This window comes from Camelus ferus, chromosome X (assembly GCF_009834535.1).
Source record: "Camelus ferus isolate YT-003-E chromosome X, BCGSAC_Cfer_1.0, whole genome shotgun sequence".
In the NCBI taxonomy this organism is placed as follows: Eukaryota; Metazoa; Chordata; class Mammalia; order Artiodactyla; family Camelidae; genus Camelus; species Camelus ferus.
The window spans coordinates 44,689,993-44,709,229 of record NC_045732.1 but is presented as its reverse complement, the minus strand read 5'-3'; the positions used below and the strand labels follow the sequence as shown (position 1 = coordinate 44,709,229).

At 41.7% G+C, this 19,237-nt stretch overlaps 1 protein-coding gene across 1 annotated transcript in view; it reads left to right on the top strand.

Annotated features, from left to right (window-relative positions):
* LOC102521473 (diphosphoinositol polyphosphate phosphohydrolase 3-beta) overlaps nucleotides 1-18,991 on the top strand; it is a 55,672-nt gene extending 36,681 nt beyond the window's left edge. The window contains exon 3 of the transcript XR_004317947.1: nucleotides 18,974-18,991. The gene's annotated coding sequence lies outside the window, so the exon portion shown is untranslated. The remainder of the gene's footprint in view (nucleotides 1-18,973) is intronic.
* The last annotated feature ends 246 nt before the right edge of the window (nucleotides 18,992-19,237 follow it).

Below are 19,237 nucleotides of genomic sequence, written 5' to 3'. Positions count from 1 at the left end.
CTGGCTAGAGTAGTCAAAATCATAAACAGAAGATAGAAAGGTGTTTGTTGGAGGCTGAGGGAGGGGAAATAGGATGCTGTTGTTTAATGGCTATAGGGTTTCCATTTTTTAAGATGAAAGAGTTCTGGAGTTTTGTTGTGCAAAAGTATGAGTATACTTAATACCACTGACCTGTGCACTTAAAAAATGTTTAAGATGATAAACTTATACGGATTTTACCATAATTTAAAAAAAATTTAAAAGCAACTTTTTATTGAGTGCCTATCATATATTAGCCACTATGCTCTGTGCTTTTAATGGCATATTTTTAAAACAGCTTCCACATGTGGGAAGTCCTATACTTATTCCAATTTTATGGACATTGAAATTGAAGCTCTCAGCAATTTTGTGATTTTCATAATCTTATAATTAGTTGGGCTTGACTTCAGTCAGACATCCTGGGTTTCAATTCTAATTTTCCCATTGACTTGCTGTGTGGTTCTGGACAAGTTAGTGAACACTGGAATCCTATGTTTACTCATCTGTCAATTGGATACAATAATAGTACATGCCTTTTATATTTTATAGAATCAAAAAAAGATGATGTATTTTAAATATTTAACAACAGTATCTGGCACATAGCAAGTGCTCAGTAAAGATGGATTTTGTGTGATCATGTACCCAGATATTTCTGACCCTAAGAGCTAGACTCTTAACATTCCACATGATGCCAGAATCTGTGTATTTCTTAAGCTTAGATCATCATATCCTTAGATAAAAAATCAAATTTGTATTAAGAACTCTGGAATTCTGTATATTCTGTCTGCACTGATAGCATTTAGTATTTCACATAGTTCCTTATGAATAGCAAAATGTACATAAACGATCATTTCTGCCATTTACTGACAGATGCTATATACCTGGATTGTATTCGCTAATCCCTAATGCTCAAATGATGTATGATACAAGTGGTGGTTAACATTTACTTAAAGCTTACTGTCAAGCAAGCTAATAGATTTGGTCAGTAAGTAACAACAACAAGCCCAGATAGATTAAGTTTATTACTTACATATACAGGAAAAGTAATACCAAACAGGGTATCAGCTCCCACTTCTCTTGTTCCACAGGGTGACATCGAAACAAAATGATCCAGATGACAGGCTTCATCAGTGGTATGGAACTTTGTTGCTTAGGAGCCATTCCATACTGCAGTTAGGCATGAAGCCATTCTCTAACCTTCAGCTATACTCTAAGGTTGCGAGAAGGAAGCAAGACAAAAATTTTGGAAGGAGAAAGGTGATAAGAAACTGCCTGTGACAGCCTTTCTTGAAATAGGAAGATGGTGAGAAATGGTCTTGTAGTTGCAGCTCAGAAATCAGTCTGTTTTTCCATGTTCCTGGTGGATAAGAGGGCATTCTACCCAGCTCTAGACCAAACTGTGGTTGAAACTTACCTGCATGGCCCATATATAAGTTTGTAAGTGTGCTAGCACAGAGCAGTTACCTTACATATACTGTGTGCCAGAAATAATCTGATGCTCATGACATCCATTAGAGGCATATTTTATCAACCCTAAGTTACAGATGAACAAACAGGCTAAGAAGAACAGAGGGTTTTGCTTTGAGTCTCAAAGTAAAACAGACCAACACGTACACAGAAAGTCAGTATGGGCTTGGCACCTGGGAAGGGAGTCATATCATCAAAGGAGTACCAGCATTTGTGTTTTAGGAAGACAGACATGATATTTTTAACATGGGCATTATTAATTTCTGATCAATCTGCTGTTTTCTTGAATAATTAAAGCAGATATTAGAGAGTTGCAGATACTAACTACATAACAATATGCAAATTAGATAAACAATGAGTTTCTACTGTATAGCACAAGATATTCAATATGTTATAGTAACCTATAATGAAAAAGAATATGAAAATGAATACATGTATGTATATGTATGACTGAACAATTATGCAGTACACCAGAAATTGACACAAAATTATAAACTGACTACACTTCAATTTAAAAAAAAATCAATGATACCTTTACCAAAAAAAGAATGTATGGGACAAACTACCAGTGTCAGCCACATAATGGGAGCAACCGTGGTTATCAGGGGCCTGCTCTGCAGAGGACTCAAACAGTCTTAGCCTCTGAGAACTCAGCATCCTTTCAGGGAGTTGTGATTCCCCCACTGCAGCTTTCATCACTGAGGAACCCATTACAGGCCACATCAGGCTGCTCTGCAGAGGATCCCAGCAATTTTGCTGTTGAGGAAACCAATGGCCAGTAGAGCCACCGTGAATGCTCAGCAGATTTCAGCACTGAGGGCCCCACAGATTTCCAAGTTCACGGGCATTAAGCTACCTGAGTTCATTCACCCCACTCTCTATCTCACACCAGAGCCACCCCAGCCAGTGTCATCACAGACACCCCAGCCTGGGATCTCTACCAACCTCAGCCTCTGCAAATTCATGTGTACATAACACTAACCTAGACACCCATAACTCACCTCCACAACAGTGTGCATTGCCCATGGCTACACACTGCATGAGTGCATGAGTGCACACCAAAGGCCCGGGCTTCTGCAGCTTCTTGGGCACCCAGAGCTGGCCCTGACTCTGTTACTGATCTGAGCTGCCATACACGTGCCAATGGCAAGCCTCTGCAGACACGTGAGTGCACGCCAATGGTCTCGTTTCTTGAAGATACCATGTTCCTGGATCTGGCCCCGACTGCTGTCATTGGCCTCCACTGTCACACATGCCTCTGCATGTCACCAACTCTGACTCCTGTCATCAGCTTTCATGGCAATGCAGACACCAGTGACTAGACCCTGCAGCTGCACGAATGCACACTGAAAGCCCATGCCTCCGCAGCTGCTTGTGTGCCCAAATCTGACCTTGACTCCCGTTACTGACCTGCACTGCCTGGCATGCCTGCAGCTAGCCCCTGCAGCTATGCATCTGCATACCATCAGCCCAACTCCTGTCACTGGTTTCCACTGCCATGCATGTGCCCATGACTAGCCCCTACAGCCACAGGAATACATACCAACAAACAAGGCCTCATAAATGCTTATGGGTCTGGATCCAGCCCCAGCTCCGGTCACTGGCTTGCATCATTGTGTATGCCCACAACTAGCCACTACAGCTGTCCACATGCATGCTGCTAGACTTAATTCCTGCCACTAGCTATCACTGCCATGCATGTATCAGCAGTTACCTCTGCAGAATCATGACTGCATGCCAATAGCCCAGGAACCCATGTGTGCTTGTGTACTCAGATCAGGCCCTGATCCTGTCACGGCCTACATCATTATACTCATAGCTAGCCTCTGCAGCAGTGCACCTGCACGTCCTGTCTCTTAACTCCTGTCACTTCCCCCCACTGCTGTATGCCTGCCCTCCCCTAGCCCCTGCAGCCAAACAAGTGCATGCTGATAGTCCAGAACTTTGCTGCTCTTCATGTGCCCACAGTTGGCCATTGCCCTGTCATTGGATCCCAGCCCTCACTGCTGGACCTGGAGGTGCTGCTGAGAACCCCAAGAGTCCTTACAGCCACCAAAGACTGCCTGCAGCACTTGCTGCCGAGGATAACACAAGTGTTGACATGAACACCAGCTGCCAGAGCTAACAATACACCATGACTGCTGGATGAGAGCTGCCACATGGTCCTGCACTTGGCATGCCACATCACAGACCCAGGACCACAGCACACTGCAGCATGCCCCGATCAGATGAAGGTTTTTTCCTTACAGAAGTCAGTCCATAAAGAAGTGACTGACTGCTTCTTCAATGTGTAGACACCTATGCAAGGATACAGGAATCATGAAGAATTGGGGAAACATGATACCAACAAAAGAAGACAATTTCCAGTGACTAACTAAAAAGAAATGTAGATCCAAGAACTGCCTGACAAAGAATTCAGAATAATTCTGTTCTAAATAATCCCAGAGAGCCATAAAAGAACACAAATAAATAGTTTTTAAAAACCAACAAAACAACACAAGGAGGAGCCAAAATGGCAGAGTAGAAAGATGCTCGTAGCTCACCATCTCCCACAAATGACACGAAGACTCACATCCACAGACCCACCCAGCCAACCAGAGCACCTGCTGAACTCCAACAGAACATCGCCCTCTTCAAAAGACAAAGATGCCACGAATCTGGTAGGAGAAAAGGAAAAAAGAGAGAAGAAAAAGCAAAACAGTGAAGGACTGGTCCCGTGGGGAGGGAGCGGCAAAGGAGGACTAGCGCTCATTCGCTGAGTCTCCCCCTCTCCAACAGAGAGGCCAACGGGTCAGAAAGGGAGCCTCCGAGGCTCAGATCTGCACGGAGCAGCCCTTGACAGGCAGAACTAAGTTAAACAGGCACATAGGGTCCCTGCGACACCCGGCGTGAGACACGAGCCAGCAGCCAGAGGACAGGACAGGCTGCCCGAGCCGGGCGGAGGACTGGGGCGGCTGCACTGAGGCAGCTCCTAGGGGCTGCAGGGGGCTGCACGCTGTGGCTGGGAGGGGACACAGAGCAGAACAACCTAGGCCCCCCATAAATTACACACACAAAAGACAAAGCAACCTTGCTGGTGTGCCCTGGGGGGAGGGGCACCGTAGCCTTTGTCTCCTCAGACCCTCAATGCCATTACTGGCACTTCTCATGAGAAGAGAGGTGGGATGCAGTGCCCTCGCAGGGGTGGGGCGGGGTAAGCCCTGACTCTGCACCTGAGGGCTCCGCAACCTCCTAGGCGGGCTGAGATCTGTTTACAGCCAGAGGCAGATAGGATCTTTCTGCCCTGGCACCTCAGAGAACTCGTGCAGCCAAGACAAACAAGGAGCTGAGATTTGGCACAGAGCAGGGGTGGGGCCGTTCCGCAGTCTTCCCCGAGCCCGCCTTCAGAGCACCGACCCAAGGCAGAGCGGGCAGCTACACGGAGCAGCGGAGCGACTGGCGCTGGGAGAGGGCAGGTGGCCACCTGCCTTCCTGGCAGTAACACAGCACCTGGCCCCAGTACTGGGAGGGGGCGCAATCCTCCCACCTGCCTCACCCAAGCGCAGCATCTGACTAAGGCATCGGGAGAGGGAGGGGGAGGGGGAGTGACCCTCCCGCCCACCAAATAAGAGCTCAGCACCTGACACAGTGTTGGGAGGGGGGTCGATCTGCTAGCTCACAGCCACTGGCAGCAGCACAGATGAGGGCGCCAACAGAGGGCCTCTGGAAACAGCAAGCTGAGTTCGCAAAACAGGGCGAAGACACAAAGAGCTCTCAATAAAATCATTAAGAGCACACAGTCTTCAGGAGAACACATCCCTTTTTTTAAAAAAATCTTTTTAATATCTGTTCTATTTTCTTTTACCTTTTTAATTTTTACTTTTTAAACAACTGTATGTCTACAGTTTTAATCCCTTTAAAAGTTTCTCTTAAAACCTTTTTTTATTATTATTATTTAAAAACCCACCTCATTTCATTTTTAATTCCTTTGGTTTTGATCTCGTATTATTGATTATACACAGGTTTCAAATATTGTTTTTGACCTTTTCTCTTTTTTTAAGGTTTTTAAAAGACGTCTCAACTCCATTACTGTTCTGCTTCAACTTGCTCTTCTTTTATGGATTATACACTATTTTCAAACCTTTCCCCCCCTTCTTTTAAAATTCTCTCTTATTTTATCTTTTTTAAAAATCTGCTCTATTTTCTATTACCTTTTAAAATTTTACCTTTTAAACAACTGTATATGTCTCCTGTATTAATCCCTTTAAATTTTTTCTTTTAAAATATTTTTATATTTATTATTTTAGAAAATTCACCTAATTTCACTTGGTTTTAATCTCCTGTTATTGATTATACACAGGTTTCGAATATTGTTTTGTGATTTTTTTCTCCTTTATTTAAGGTTTTTAAAAGATCTCAAGACAACTGCTATTCTGTTTCAACTTGCTTTTCTGTCATTGATTATACACTGTTTTCAAATCTTTTTTATCACCCTTCTTTTAAAATTCTCTTTCTCTCTTTTTAAGTTTTATTCCTGCATAGGCTTTAGACAGATAAATAAATAAACTCCTTAAGGACCACAATAGATAACTGATATTCCTTAAGCCACAGTGCCAGAGAGTATGAGCAAGATGAAGCAGAGGAACCACTCCCAATTAAAAGAGAAAGAGGAATCCCCTGAAAGAATGAACAATTAAATAGACATTGATGGCCTATTAGATCAAGATTTCAAAAAAGGAGGGATCAAAGTACTGAAGGAACTAAAAGAGATAGTGTTTAGAGATATAACATATGTCAAAATGAAATTGAACCTATAAAGAAGAACCAAGTAGAATTGGTAAACTCATTTGCTGAGATGAGAGCTGATTTAAAGGCTTTACAAAGCAGGCTAGATAAGGCAGAGGAATGAATAAGTGACCTAGAAGACAGGACAACAGAAAGCATCCAATCAGAAGAGCTGAGAGAAAAACAAATAAAAAACAATGAAAACAATATAAGGGACCTATGGGATAATATACAGCATGCCAATCTACACATAATAGGGATTCCAGAAGGGGAAGAAAGATGATCAAAGGGGACTGAAAGGTATTTGGAGAAATCATGACTGAGAACTTCCCAAACCTAAAGAAGGAATCAGATATCCAAGTACAGGAAGCTCAGAGGGTCCCAAACAGGAAGAACCCAAATAGACCCACACCAAGACATATCATAATCAAGATGGCCAGAGTCAAGGATAAAGAAATGATCCTAAAGGCAGCAAGAGAAAAACAAAGAGTGAGTTACAAGGGAACCCCCATAAAGCTCTCAGCTGCTTTCTCTACACAAACACTACAGGCCAGAAGGGAGTGGCAAGATATATTCAAAGTCCTGAATGAAAAAAAGATGCAGCCTAGGATACTCTATCCAGCAAGGCTACCCTTTAGAATATCAGGAGAGATAAAGAATTTCACAGATAAGTGAAAATTAGAAGAGTTTAGCAACACTAAACCCATGCAAAAAGAAATACTGAAAGGTCTACTCTATAAAGAAAAGAAGCAGGATGCTACAGAAATGAGAAACTAATAACTGGACAGGTGATAGCTATCATGAATTACAAATAGAATAAACACAAAACTGCAAAACAAGACACCTAAATCATTACGAGTGAAAGAGGGAAGCAAGAAAATATAGAGTATTTTTTTTCCTTTTTAAATTTTTGTTCTCTGTAGGATGGGATTGAGATTATATTACTTTCTGTTTAATACAGACAGTTATAGTAATGGGTTAGTAGACTTACAAAAAAGGGTAACCACAAGCAAAAAACTTACAAGGTAGTCATAAAAACTAAATAAAATCCAAGATAATACAGAGGTCAATTACAAACCACAAAAGGAAGAAGAAAGGAACAAAGAGGAGATACCAAATTAACTGCAAAAATAAGTTCAAAATGGCAATAAACACACATCTATCATTAATTACTGTAAATGTTATGGACTAAATGCTCCAGTCAAAAGATGTAGAGTGGCAGACTGGATAATAAAGCAAGAACCCTCAATATGCTACATACAAGAGACCCAAGTTAAGGAGAAGGAAACATATAGATTGAGAGTGGAAGGATGGAAAATGATATTCCATGCAAATGGAAAAGCCAAAAAAGCATGTGTAGCAGTACGGATTTCAGACAAAATAGACTTTAAAACAAAGGCCATAAAGAAACATAGAGAAGGACATTTTATAATGATTAAAGAAGTAATATGAGATGAGAATATTATACCCGTTAATATATATGCACCCAATACAGTATGTACTCTATGTCTATGAGTCTATTTCTGTTTTGTATTTCTGTTTTGTTTTGTTTTAGATTCCGCATAAGAGCGATCTCACATGGTATTTTTCCATCTCTTTCTGGCTTACTACACTTAGGATGACATTCTCCAGGAACATCCATGTTGCTGCAAATGGTGTTATGTTGTCGGTTTTTATAGCTGAGTAGTATTCCATTGTATAAATATACCAGCACTTCTTTATCCAAGCATCTGTTGATGGACATTTAGGCTGTTTCCATGTCTTGGCTATTGTAAATAATGCTGCTATGAACATTGGGGTGCAGGTGTCATCCTGAAGTAGATTTCCTTCTGGATAGATGCCCAGGAGTAGGATTCCTGGGTCATATGGTAAGTCTATTCCTAGTCTTTTGAGGAATCTCCACACTGTTTTCCACAGTGGCTGCACCAAACTGCATTCCCACCATCAGTGTAGGAGGGTTCCCTTTTCTCCACAGCCTCTCCAGCATTTGTCATTTGTGGACTCTTGAATGATGGCCATTCTGACTGGTGTGAGGTGATACCTCATTGTAGTTTTGATTTGCATTTCTCTGATAATTAGTGATATGGAGCATTTTTTGATGTTCCTATTGTTCATTTGTATTCCTTGGAGAATTGCTTGTTTAGGTCTTCTACCCATTTTTGGATTTGGGTTGTTTGTTTTGTTCTTATTGAGTCGTATGAGCTGCTTATATATTCTGGAGATCATTGCTTTGTTGGTGTCATTTGCAAAAATTTTCTCCCATTCTGTAGGTTTTTTGTTTTACTTATGGTTTCCTTTGCTGTGCAGAAGCTTGTAAGTTTCATTAGGTCCCACTTGTTTCTTCTTGCTTTTATTTATATTGCTTGGGTAGACTGTCCTAGGAGAATATTTTTGAGTTGTATGTCAGATAATGTTTTGCCTATATTTTCTTCTAGGAAGTTTATTGTATCTTGTCTTATGTTTAAGTCTTTGATCCATTTTGAGTTGATTTTTGTGTATGGTGTAAGGGAGTGTTCTAGCTTCATTGTTTTACATGCTGCTGTCCAGTTTTCCCAACACCATTTGCTGAAGAAACTGTCTTTATTCCATTGTATATTCTTGCCTCCTTTGTCGAAGATGAGTTGACCAAAAGTTTGTGGGTTCATTTCTGGGCTCTCTATTCTGTTCCATTGGTCTATATGTCTGCTTTTGCACCAATACCATGCTGCCTTGATGACTGTAGCTCTGTAGTATTGTCTGAAGTCTGGGAGAGTTATTCCTCCAGCCTCTTTCTTTCTCTTCAGTATGCTTTGGCAATTCTAGGTCTTTTGTGATTCCACATAAATTTTAGTATGATTTGTTCTAGTTCTGTGAAATATGTCCTGGGTAATTTGATAGGGATTGCATTAAATCTGTAGATTGCCTTGGGCAGTGTGACCATTTTAACAATATTGATTCTTCCAATCCAGAAGCATGGGAATCTTTCCATTTTTTAAAGTCTTCTTTAATTTCCTTTATCATTGGTTTATAGTTTTCTGTGTATAATTCTTTAACCTCCTTGGTTAGATTTATGCCCAGATATTTTATTACTTTGGGTGCTATTTTTAAGGGGATTGTTTCTTTACTTTCTTTTTCTGTTGATTCATTGTTAGTTTGAACAAATGCAACTGATTTTTGAACGTTAATCTTGTAACCTGCTACCTTGCTGAATTCTTCAATCAGCTCCAGTAGTTTTCGTGTGGAACTTTTAGGGTTTTCTATATATAGTATGATGTTATCTGCATATAGTGACATTTTTACCTCTTCTTTTCCAATTTGGATCCCTTTTATTTTTCTTTCTTGCCTGATTGCTCTGGCTAGGACATCCAAGATTATGTTGAATAGGAGTGGTGATAGTGGGCAGCCTTGTCTTGTCCCAGATTTTAGTGGGAAGCTTTTGAGTTTTTCACCGTTGAGTACTATGCTGGCTGTAGGTTTGTCATATATAGCTTTTATTATGTTGAGATATGTTCCCTCTTTACCCACTTTGGTGAGGGTTTTTATCATAAATGGGTGTTGAATTTTGTCAAATGCTTTTTCAGTGTCTCTTGAGATGATCATGTGGTTTTTGTCCTTTCTATTATTGATGTGATGTATTACATTGATTGATTTGCGTATGTTGAACCAGCCTTGTGTCCCTGGGGTGAACCCCACTTGATCATGATGTATAATCTTTTTTATGTGCTGCTGGACTCTATTTGCCAGTATTTTGTTAAGAATTTTTGCATCTATGTTTATCAGTGATATTGGCCCATAATTCTCTTTTTTGGTGGTGTCTTTGCCTGATTTTGGTATCAGGGTGATGGTGGATTTATAGAATGAGTTTGGGAGTATTCCCTCCTTTTCAATCTTCTGGAAGAATTTGAGAAGGACTGGTATGAGTTCTTCTTTGTATGTTTGGTAGAATTCCCGGGTGAAGCCGTCTGGTCCAGAACTTTTATTTGTAGGGAGGTTTTTTTTATTGCTAATTCAATTTCATTTGTAGTGATTAGTTTGTTAAAGTGGTCAGTTTCTTCTTGATTCAGTCTTGGTGGACTGTATGTTTCCAAACTTATCATCTCCTCTAGGTTATCCATTTTGGTTCCATATATTTTTTCATAATATTCTCATATGATATTCTGTATTTCTATGTTATTTGTTGTAACTGCTCCATTTTCCTTTCTTATTTTGCTTATTTGTGCTCTCTCTTTTTTCTTATTTGTGAGTTTGGCCAGAGGTTTGTCAATTTTATTTACTCGTTCAAAAAACTTTCTTTTGGTTTGATTGATTTTTTTTCTATTGTGTTTTAAGTCTGTATTTTGTTTATTTCCTCCCTGATCTTTATTATTTCATTCCTTCTGCTGCCTTTTGGGTTTTTTTTTTTTTCTCTTCTTTTTCTAATTCTTTTAGCTGGTGGGTTAGATTGTTTATTTGAGATTGTTCTTCTTTTTTGAGGAAAGCCTGTATCGCTATAAACTTCCCTCTTAGCACTGCCTTTGCCGTGTCCCATAAACTCTGTGTGGTCGTGTTTTCATTTTCATTTGTCTCAAGGTATTTTTTAATTTCAAATTTGATTTCCTCATTGCCCCATTGGTTTTTTTAATAGCATTTTGTTTAATCTCCATGCTTTCCTTTTTTCCTCCTTTGTTTCTCTGTAGTTGATGTGTAGTTTCGTGGCATTGTGATCAGTAAAGATGCTTGAGATAATTTCTATCTTCTTAAAATTGTTGAGGCTTCTTTTGTGCCCAAGTACATGATCAATCCTAGAAAATGTTCCATGTGCACTTGAAAAGAATGTATATCCTATTTTGGGGGGTGTAATGCTCTGAAAATATCCACCAAATCTCATTTTTCTATTGTATCATTCAATTTCTCTGTTACGTTATTTATTCTCTGTCTGGAAGATCTGTCTAGTGATGTTAATGCTGTGTTAAAATCTATGACAATGATTGTATTCACATCAATTTCCCCCTTTATCTCTGTTAGTAATTGTTTTATGTACTTAGGTGCCGCTATATTGGGTGCATATATATTAATGAGTATAATATCCTCATCTTGTATTACTCCTTTAATCATTTGAATATGTCCTTCTCTGTCTTTCTTTATGGCCTCTGTTTTAAAGCCTATTTTGTCTGAAATCAGTACTGTTACACTTGCTTTTTTAGCTTTTCCATTTGCATGAAATATTCTTTTCCTTCCTTTCACTCTCAATCTGTATGTGTCCTTCTCCCTAAAGTGGGTGTGTTATATGCAGCATATTGTAGATTCATTTTTAAATGTTTTTTCCATCATAGTTTATTACAAGATATTGATTGTGTTTTCCTGTGTTATACAGTAAATCCTTGTCAGTTATCTATTTTATATGTTGTAGTTTGTATCTGTGAATCCCATACTTCTAATTTATCCCTCCCTTTCTCCCTTTCCACTTTGGTAACCATAAGTTTGTTTTGTATGTGAGCCTGTTTCTGTTTTGTATATAAATTCATTTGTGTTATTTTTTAGATTCCATGTGTAAGTGATATATAATATTTGTCTTTCTGTGTCTAACTTACTTCACTAAATATAATATTCTCTAGGTCCACCCATGTTGCTGCAAATAGCAATATTTCATTTTTTATGGCTGAGAAATATTCCATTTTGTGTGTGTGCTCACTTGTCTGTTTGTGTACCATGTCTTCTTAAGGCAATTGTCTCTTGATGGCACTTGGGTTGTTTCCATGTTTTGGCTATTGTAAGAAGTGCTTCTATGAACATTGTGGTGCATGTGTCTTTTTGAATTAAGAGTTATCTCCAGATATATACCCATGAGTGGGAATGCTGGGTCATATGGTAGCTCTATTTTTAGTTTTTTATGGAACCTCCATACTGTTTTCCATAGTGGCTGCAATAATTTACATTCTCATCAACAATGTACAAGGGTTCCTTTTTCTCTACATCCTCTCTGGCATTTATTATTTGTAGTTTTTTTGATAATAGTTATTCTAACTGGTGTGAGGTAATAACTCATTGTGGTTTTGAGTTGCACTTCTCTAACAATTAATGATGTTGAGCATGTTTTCATGTGCCTGTTGGCCATCTGTATGTCTTGTTTGGTTAAATGTCTATTGAGGTCCTCTGCCCATTTTTTGGATTTTTTTTCAATATTGAATTGTATGAGCTGTTTGTATATTTCAAATATTATGCCCTTGGTGGTCACATCATTTGTAAATGTTGTTTCCCATTCTGCAGGGTTTTGTTTTTTTTTTTTTTCATTTTGTTGATTGTCTCCTTTGCTTTGCAAAAGCTTTTAAGATTGATTTGGTCCCATTTGTTAATTTTTGCTTTTATTTCTTTTGCCTTGGGAGACTGATATAAGAAATTACTGATATAATTATGTTTTGCCTATGCTCTCTTATGAATTTTATGGTGTCATGTCTTATATTTATGTATTGGAATTATTTTGAGTTTATTTTTGTGTGTGGTATGAAGGCATGTTCTAATTTGATTAATTTACATGTAGCTATTCAGCTTTCTGAGCACCACTTGTTGAAGAGACTGCCTTTTAAAAATCATATATCCTTCCCTCCTTTATTGCAGATTATTTGACCGTAGGTGCGTGGGTTTATTTCTGGGCTCTCTATTCTGTTTCATTGATCTATATGTCTGTTTTTGTGCCAGTACCACACTGTTTTGATTACTGTAGCTTTGTAGTGTAGCCTGAAAGTGTTAAAAGTTTTTCTGTTTTTAAATTGCCCATAAGGGGCTGTGTTTCTAAAGAATACAAAGAATGCATAAATCATAAGTGGCAACAACTTGATGACATTTTACAAAGGGAACACATGTGTGTAAATCCACCAAGACTGAGATATAGATTGTTACTGACACCCCAGAAACCTATATTATGACCTTAACTACTCATTATAGTTGAAAGTAAAACACTCCTCTGACCTATGTCACTATATATTCATTTTGCCTGTTTTTCAAACTTTATACAGAGTTATCAGTCATGTATATATTCATGCCTGGTTTCCTTTACTCAATACACTGATTTGGGGATCTTTTTATATTTGTTGCATGTATGGATATTTGCTTGTTTCGTGGCTATATCATATTCCATTATACAGATACCACATTTGTATTTATTCCTTCAACTGTTGATAAACATTCAGACTGTTTCCAGTTTGTGACTATTTCTAATAATGCTTCTATTAACATCTTAGTCCATGTCTTTTGGAGAACATATTTATGCATTTCTGTTTGATACATACTTTGTGTAGTAGGCAGAATTCTATGATGATGCTCAGTGACCCCTCTCTTTGTATAATCTACTTTCATTGAGTGTGGATGGAACCCGTGGATATGATAAGATCTCACTGCCATGATTCTATTAAATTATATGGGGAGTGTAGGATTTGGTAGCTGTAATTATGGTCACAGACAGTTGATCCTAAGACAGACAGATTCTTTGGGGTGGGCTAGACCTAATTAGGTGAGTGCTTACAAGAGCCTAGGCCTTTACTGAAAGAGAGATTTGAAGCATGGAGAAAGGATTTGGAAGGGGCCACTGGATGAGGAAGTGCGGGGAGCCTCTAGTAGATGAGTGCTACCCCAGGCTGACAGCCAGCAATGGAATGGGGGCCTCAGTCTTCCAGCAGCTGGGAACTGAATTCTGGTAGCAACATGGATGAGTTTGGAAGAGACTCTTTCCCAGAGCCTCCAGAGAAGAACACAGCAAGTCCACTGTCATCTCACCCTGTTAGGCCCTGAGCAGGGAAGCCAGTTACACTGGGCACAGATTTGTGACCTACACAACTGCGAGCTAATAAATGAGGGTTGTTTTAAGCTGCTGAGTGTGCTATTGTTCCACATCAATAGAAAACTAATATAGGTTTTGATACCTGGATGTGGGGTGCTGCCATTGCAAACTCCTAAAAATGTGCACATGGCTTTAGAACCCAGTAGCGGGTGAAGGCTGGAAGAATTTTGAGGTAGGTGCTAGAGAGAGACTAAGTTATCTTAGAAAAAGCTTTAATTGCCTTGGATAGACTGTTAGTAGAAATCAGCTGAATTTCCAGACTGCTTTGGAATTCTAACTCTTTTCTGCCTTCCGTGTCCCCCTAAATTAAACCAGAATGTTTGTATCTGTTATCCTATGCCTGTCCTCCCATTGTGTGTTGCAGGAAGGTAGTTTGTCATTTTAGTGTCACTGGTGCACAGTTGGAGAAGGATTTTGCCCGAGAAGTTGTACTGCATGGATTGTATTCAGGAACCTCATGCATGCCTGATTTAGATGATTGAGGTGATGAGATTTTGGACTTTGAGCCGATGAGATTTAGATGAGCTTTTGGAATTGAGCTCATGCTATAATACCATGAGAAATTTGGAAACTGTGAGATGAGGTGAATGAATATTCTATGTGGGACAGACTAGATTGCTGAGTGCAAAGGGGAGAACTCTAAGATGACTCCTAATGGTCCTTGACCTTATATAATCTCCTCCCTTGAAGTATGAGAAGAGCCTGGTATTATGATGCTATATTGTTCTTGTAATTTGTTACATTATATGGGAAAAGAGATTGTGCAGATATATTGAGGTCCCAAATCAGTAGACTTTCAAATAATGAGGTACCCTGGGTGAGCCAGATCTAATCAGGTGAGACCTTAAACTGGCCAGTGCACTTCCTAAGAGACTCAAGTGTGAGAGAGTATATGGAAAGATCAATGTGACAAGAAACTGGGAAATTTCTAGAAGCTAAAAGGTGGGGGGGAGGAGGTATAGCACATGCTTAGAATACATGAGGTCCTGGGTTCAATCCCCAGTACCTCCATTAAAAAAAAATAATAGATTTAAATAAATAAATACATCCCCCCAAAATAAATTAATTAAAAAAATAAAGCTGAACAGCATTCTGCCAATAACTTGAATGAGCTTGGAAATGTAACCTCCCGAAGAGCACCCAGAGAGAAACACAGCCGGCTCTCTTAATTAGTTTGTGTTGCTATTAACAAATTACCACAGACTGAGTAGCTTAAACAACAAAAATTTATTTCTCATGGTTATAGAGGCTGGGAAGTTCCATAGCAAGGAGCCAACAGGCCTGCTTCCTGGTTTGCAGATGCCTAATTTCTTACTGTATCCTCAGGTACAGAGAGAGCTCTGTTCTTTTCATTCCCTTATAAGGGCACCAATTCCATCACAGGGCCCACCCCTATGACTCATCTAATCCTAATTACCACTCAAAGGCTCCACCTCCAAATACTATCAAACTGGAAATTGAGGTTTTCACATGTGGATTTTAGGAGAGACATTCACTCCATAGCATGGGCCAAATGATTTCTCAGGCTGATTTCATCCTGTGGAACACTGAGCAGAGAACCCAGCCATGCCACGCATGGACTTCTGAACTTACAGAACTGGGAGCTAATAAAAGGATGTTGTTTCAAGTCACTAAGTTTGTGGTAATTTGTTAAGCTGCAATAGAAAACTAATACAGATGGAGTTGCTGGGTTATAGAAAAGGCATAAATTCATTTTTAATAGATGCTACCAAACAGTTCTCCAAGTGGAAATGATTGCTGTTCCTCCTTTGTGACTTCACAGTCATTCACGTTTTCACACCAGAGGCTCCAGACATTGTGGAGCAGAGAAAAGTAATTCCTGCTCTACCCTATCTGAATTCTAGTTCTACAAAATCCATGAGCATAATGAAATAGACATTATTCCACAACATGTTATTATGGAATGGTGGATGACCAGAACAGATTCTATTCATTTGTTCTTCATTTAAGTCCATCCTGTACATTATCAGTATTTCATTTTACATGTTTCATTTGTATTCAAATCCTATTCCATGCTTCAAAATCTTGGATTCTGTTTTTCATTCCAAATTTCATTCCATTCTTTTTATGGTATTTTTCAATTTATAGTGCATGTTTGATAGTCCATTTATTTCAGACCATTGCATATTCTACTCCATACTATGGTCACTCCTATTTTGATTTCCTTCTATTTCCTTTAATATTTTACTTCACCTTATCCTCCATTTCATTCCTTTTCTCATATAACATATTTTTCTTTTCTTCCATATGCCATTAGATATTTCCATTTTGCATTCCATTCCATTTTCCATTATATTCCATTCGATAGCCTGTTCAAGTCCACATTCCATTTTATTCCAATTTCCACTAAAATCAGTCTCAATTTCTTTACATTCTGCATTCCATTTCAAATCCGTTTTCCACTCCATACTAACACTTCAAATACCATTCCATTCTATTTTTGTTGTGCCTCAGTCCAGTTGCTCATCCATTCCACTAAATGTCCCATTTCATTTGGCCAAAATTGCTGTAATAGCAACTCTCAGGAGAACCACTTACCAAAATTATTATCAAAGAATTACAGATGTGTATGGTCTGTATCAAAAATTTCCTTTGCTGGGAATTTATCCACAACAAGGTCACATTTGAGGATAGGGACAATTTTTAGTAAAAAGGATATGTCTTACATTAATGTGTTATAGAGTGAAAAGTTGGAAACAACATAAAGGTTGATCAATACAGCAGTATTTGAAAATGTAAGCTTCCTCCATAAAAGGAATATTTTGTAGTTATGCAATGGCCTTGGGAAAATATATAGTTATTAACATGGAAAGTGTGTTTTCTGGACACAAAAAGCAGATCACAAAACAATGTATGCATAAACAATTCCACTTTTATAAAACCAAAGAACTATGAATTATTTACAAATGGCCATAAATATCAAAAAATAATTAAACATCCCCAGTACTTGCTTGTTGGTATGTGGGAATTTAGGTTCTAGTTTTCCTACATTTGTTTTTCTGTTTTGGGGACTGAATATGTGGTAATAATGATTTTTGTAATAATGACTAAAAATTAGTGTCCAGATATTGAACTTCAAGCCTTTATATCAAACCATGTTTATATTAACAGAAACTAGAGAGCAGATCAAATAAATTAATGTACGTTCACCAGAGGATTACTATGCAGCCTATATAAATGATAATGCATCTTTAAGGACAGCATCACCTTTAATCCCAGGCAATCCCAGTCTGTTTAGGAAGCAAAGCAGTGGGAATTACCTTGCTGGAAAATTCAACACATGGCCCCCACCACCCCGGCCTCCCCTGCGGTAGTGGCAGTACATTGAACATGCCGAGCCAAGACCTCGGTGTGGGCCCCATCCATTTGCTCGCTTTTACACTGCTCTCCAACCAGACCTCCCTGTGGGGACATCTATATGACCAGAGGAGTTCCGGGACTGTCCCCTTTAGGGTCACAGATATGGGTCCAGCGACCGAATCATATTCCAGGAGGGCCCACTGGCTAGTAGGGGTTGAGCCCCAGAGTGGTGCTGACAGGCTAAGCTGATTTTGTGGTGATTCAAATTGATTATAAAACTGTCTCCCCGCCCCCCCCCCCTTTCGTAACACACACACTTGTAGGGGCCTGGGTAAGGATGCGGAATTCACAGCATTCACAGGGCCACGCCAAGCTGGGTGGGGCCCAGAGATGTGGAGCACACCCTCCTGCTGTGCGCTAGATGGAGCCAGGGTGGCCAGAGCCCCACGAGATGAGGGTCACATGACATCCAGTCCACCAATCAGAAGTGAAGACTCTGGCGGGCCCGCCCTTCCGCCTCACTCCTCGCGCCGAAAGCTCCACTGAGGCAGCATCTGCAGCCGCGCTCTCCGGTCCCTGAGCGAGAAACTGTCGTGATGGCCACCCAGTCTTCCTGTGAGAAGCAGAAGCCACAGCAGGGTGAGGTGCCCGCAGGGCCGAAGAACGAGGTCGCCTCTGTCCCTGGCGACGCCCGTGGGACCCGCAACCCCGATCCCGGCGCCTCAGTCTCCACAGTCTCGAGCGACCCGGCTCTGTCAGGTGGTGGCGCCCTACGAGGTGGCCCAGCAGGTTCCTCCTCCTGCAACGTGGCTGCCGCCGGCGCCTTTTCACTCCCTGGGGAGGACCCGGGGCTGCCCTCCGTGGACTGTGTGGAGGAGAGGGGGCGCCCCGACCTCCAGGGAAGCGGGGGTCCCCGCGCGGAGCTGAGAGGTGTGGTTCCTGAGCGGGGCGGAGGCGCCCGGAGGGCGCCTGTGGGCCGTGGGGCCGCCGCCGTCGGGCGAGCTCCAGGGGGCGCTGGCCAGCGTCCCGCCCAGGCCGCGAGCCCAGGGAAGGGCGGTGGGAGGAAGCAGCCCCGACGTGAGGAGGAGGCCCGGGCTTGGAAGCCTCCGCAGCGCAGTATGTTTCCCGGGGCTGCTGCGCCCCAGGGGTCGCTGCCTTCGCTGCCATCTTCTCCGAGGCCCGAGCCCCACAGCCGCGGCCATTCTCAGGCTTCTCGGTGGAGCCAGGCAACCCCGCCGGGTCCTGCCCCCCGAAGCCAGGCCGAAGCAGCAGGCCCTCCCCTCCGCCGCCGTGCCAGCTCGCCGGGCCCTGCTTTCCGCACTCGTGCATCGGTGCAAGGCCCTGCCCACAGCCGCGCCACCCGCCAGGCCCAGGTCTCCGTAGCCACGCATCCGCGTCCGGCGCTGCCATTCGCTGGCCGTCCAGCTGAGCAGGGCCCTGCTCGCCGCCGCGGCCGTGCACCCGAGCCAGGCCCTTATCGCCGCTGTGCACCCGGGCTGGGCGCTGCTCTCCCGCGCCATGCATTACCGCCAAGCCCTGCTCAAAGCCGCCGCCGCCGCGCACCCCAGCCAGGCCCTGCTTTCCGCCATTACGACTGTGTTTCCGTTTCAGGCCCTGCTCAAGGCCGCCGCCGTGCTTCTGCGCCAGACCCTGCTCAAGGCCGCCGCCGTGCTTCTGCGCCAGACCCTGCTCAACGCCGCCGCCGTGCTTCTGCGCCAGACCCTGCTCAACGCCGCCGCCGTGCTTCTGCGCCAGACCCTGCTCAACGCCGCCGCCGTGCTTCCAGTCCGGGCGCTGCTCAACGCCGCCGCCGTGCTTCTGCGCCAGATCGTGCTCAAGGTCGCCGCCGTGCTTCCAGTCCAGGCCCTGCCCAAG